The sequence below is a fragment of the Cyclopterus lumpus genome, chromosome 7 (assembly GCF_009769545.1).
Source record: "Cyclopterus lumpus isolate fCycLum1 chromosome 7, fCycLum1.pri, whole genome shotgun sequence".
NCBI lineage: Eukaryota > Metazoa > Chordata > Actinopteri > Perciformes > Cyclopteridae > Cyclopterus > Cyclopterus lumpus.
The window spans coordinates 20,332,671-20,336,878 of NC_046972.1; positions in this window are offsets into that span (position 1 = coordinate 20,332,671).

The following is a 4,208-nucleotide window of genomic DNA, read 5'->3' on the forward strand; positions in this document are numbered from 1 at the left end:
ATGCCAAAAGACAGACAACTTCTCCATGTGCAAGCAAACCAGGCTTTTCACCTGAGGGATATCTTTTGATGTTTAGGACCTGCAAATGGAAATGAGATGAAACATAGTTGCCATAATCTCAATGTGGCTTTTACAAAGACTGACGGCAGCATGAAATATTTAGAGCAATAAGTGCATCTAGTGAAAATCGTAAAGCTCCACCGACCGCTTCATAGTTGAAACTGATTAATCATTTTTTGTTTTATTTTTTTTAAACCTGGTAGTGAATGCGGTTAGCGGAAGACTCTGAGATTGTTTCCGATGACGTGACTCGGCATTTGAAAAATGTATTGTGGTTGAGGGCTTCATGTTACTCTGATATCCATTAAAGCTGCAGGTGACAGACACATCTCTGTTTCTCCCTTATAGGCTACAACACAGGGCTGGGTATAATTTGTCTCCAGCCGGCCCATATTGAGCAATACGACACATTCCCATGAGCAACAGTGACATAAAGCATTTCTCTAAATATCAATAAATACAATTGGAATTAGTTGTTGGTGCTCACATCTTCCTTTTACTAGTTTCCAAACATCCTGAGGATTTTAAGAATATTTCTCATTTCTGCACCAAAAGAAATTTGCCTCCATGTCACATGCAATCCATATATATTATTTGTAATGTAACGTTAAATTGCCGGGCATCGTGATCATGCATTAAGCAGATGTGATTAATATACAAAGCATATCGCCAAAACAATCAGCCCGCCACACCTTGTCACGGGTAGTAGCTTCGCTGATTCCCGATTACGATGCTGCGATTACGGCTTTTAAAACCTGAAAACCTCAGTGTGGTAAAAAAAAAAATTTAAAAAGCGAGGGAAAAGAACTTTGCTGCAGACTTCGCCGTCGGTGTCTATGTCGAGACGTGACGCCTCCGTTAACACTGACTAGTTGATTAACTGTGAGAACAGAACACAGGCAGGTAAAGTATTCACTGAGTCGATGGCAATGGCTTCTACACAGCAGTGTCTCTGTCTGCACAGGTAATCGGTTTCTAGGGGAGACGTGCTGCTCGGAGGCAAGTAACTGGCTGGATGGATCTGCTGCTGTGAGACCTGCTCGTGTTTTTTTTTTCCTCTGGTTCAAATTGCGGCTAACTTTTATACATCACTTCACTGATTGGTGTAAACCGCGTTATCCTCCTTATCCAGCAGCCATAACCTTTATCCTGTGATGCTGATCAAACCGGCTGATTGAATGTTTCCTCAGGGTTTTTCTAGAACTCTCTATGCACCATTGAAACTAATGTCTGTTTGTGTAAAGTTTCACACTCACATTGGGCATAGTTACCTGCTTTCCTTAATTAAATATACTTATCCAAACCTTTTTTTTACCCCCCCTTGGCTGCTTAATTACTCATAAAGAGGAATGTTTTCCAGAAATAGAGATATTACAATTAGTAATTGAAAAGGTTTTTGCTCCTTTTCCATGTACCGAAAGTCATATGGTATGTGCTGTATATGTACTGTATATCATCTTTTATTTGGGAATGTCGAAAAATAATTCTTTGTTTGCTAATTTTGCTCGTTATTCACACGGTATGGATGAATCTGTGCTGCAAGAAAAGTTTTCCATTCAAACACAAAAGGATCAAAACTTGGAAGTGATTTCATGTTTCCCCTGAGGCACATTATAGATTGTTTGACACGATGGAAGGGCAACTATTTGTATCAACAGCATCTGTTTGCTGATCATATCAATGACAGAATTTAGAGAAAGTTGAATTTGTTATGCTCATTCACAGATATTGATCTCCCACACACAGGCGGCAACTATCATTTCAATCTAATGGCACAACACCTTTGAATGACTTTGGAACAAGTCCATCCACTCACTGTATTCATCCCTGTGTCGATACTCCTCGGGTTTTAAGTAATGGTCATACTCGAGCGGGGGTCAATAGGATCTCGTGGGTTTACCGTCTATACTGACGACTTTGCAGAGCCGTTTGAGGCGCACGAGACAGTAAATCTGGGGTCAAACTAAATCTCCGGGAGGCTATAATATAACGACATGTACATCCTCTGCCTGACTTGTAAAGTAATGCATTACAAAATAAAGAATGTGACATTGTTAATGGGATTAAACTGACGTTTCATTTCCTGCATTTCAGCAGCAGGGACTCGGTACATTCTTGAGGCTGTGGATCCCGTCACAAGTCTACGGAGGCGCCCCGCAAGGGTAGAGATCATGGTATGTGTGAAGGCACTACAAGTATAGCTCGACATGGGAAACGGCAGCATCCTTGGCAAAGGCCCCAGAGCTCCTGGAATCATATCTGTATAACCTGCTCAAGGTTGTGTGCAGACAAACTGTGTTCAACTGTAGAATAATGTATTCTCTCTGTATATGTGTCCTAAAAACATAATGATGTATGCTGCACCACATATTCTTATGAATCTATCTTATATATAGAGACTTTCCTCTCAAGGAAAAAGACAAGTTCCAGCATTTGCCTAAATATGGCACAAAGGCCTCCAGCTTGTTTGTCGGAGGTAAAGGAGGAGACGTCGTGATGCTGTTACAGAGCCAGCAGGTCGGCGGAGGTTAGATTTTGACATGTCAGGCCTGATATTCGCTTCTTGTTTCCAACCAACAATCAATATTGATTTCCTTTAACCACAACCGTGATACTTCCCGAACCAAGTCGCTTATGTGCATGAACCGAATCGAACTCGCCCAAACACAGTGTGGTGGAAGTGGTGGAAGGGAGAGTCGTTTGTCAAAAGGAGTGAGAGGAGAGGAGAGCAGAGCGTAACATTGTTTGGTTTTTATTGGTCTCTAAAATCTGGAAAGTTTTCTTGCACATTATCTGCACCTTTACATCTGGCCGGTAGTATATTTTGTTCACCATTCATCCTGCAAAATAAGTTTCTGATTTCTGAAACAATCTGTTGCGGCTCGCAGCTAACGGCACTATAAGTGCTAACCGTGCTAACTTTGGCCAAAGTGCGAAGAGAGCTAACGGTGTTCACCTGAGTGTCTACGCGACATCCAAAGTATTACATTCCCAAACACACTCCTCCAACATTATTATCAATATTGAGGCCCATATTGAAGTCTTAATACTTAAACTCTAGCCTAAAAGTGCAAAACCATCATCTATAATGTGTCGCAACTAAGATGACTATTATTCTGTTTTATTACTATTTCTATTGCAGTTATTGTCCGGACAGCTAAACACTGCTACACTTCTGTTGATGCTGCGTGTAGGAAGATCTGACTGAATTCAAAGCATTCAAGCTGCCCACACTGATCTGTGCACGTCCAAACACCGACTTCCAGACAAGGTAAACGTGTCGGTAAAGGAGGCACGTTGTCTCACCGTCTTGAAGACGTCGGTTCAATATCCAGGTGTGCGTTTGCCATGGAAGGTCTTCAGATCGTGATGGCTCAATGATTGCAGGTTAAAGAAACAAGGTGACGGGATGGTGACAAATGGACAGCTAGTCTGTCCCGAGCTATCGTGTGTGAGGACGCTTTTGAGACCATAATTAGCCTATAAATGAGAATTGATCCCCCTCTGCCAGCTGGTTGTGTGAGTGTGTACAAATAGTTGGAGAGTAGGCATGATCGGCTTCTGTATTATGTCTCTATATTTGCAGTCAGTCTCATTGGACGCTGGTTTTAAATATCAACCGCATTCATAAAATGGCAGCCGCTGTAAAGCTATGCAAATGGGATGGGCTCTTTCCTCGATGGCAGCGCTCCACCTTTGCACTGCCATCGAAAAACGGAGGACTGGAAGTGCTCAAGGGAATCTTGATGGAAGAAAATGTAAACAAATGCACGAGACTAGTGGGGGCCATCTGGTGTAAGAACATTACATATTTATACCGGAGCTTAAGCAATCGAGAAGCAAAGCATTAAAACAATCTGAATAGATAAACTACAAGTGTCTATGTGCACCAGTAGTCGAACGGCAGTTATTCAGCCATTCGCACCGGGCCAAGTTGAAAATGCTACGTATTTTAGTAATGGTTATCTGGCTTCGGGTGATGCGTTTGTAAGCCAGAGCAAGGACCAATCAGAGTCCTGGGAGGGCAGCTATGGGCGTGGCTTAGGTGTGTTAGGTTTGTGCGCTCAAGGCAACAACGGCAGAACCTCAAGAGGTTATTGTCGATGCTGAAATGGCATCGCTTATCCCAGAAATGGAGAGTGTTCATT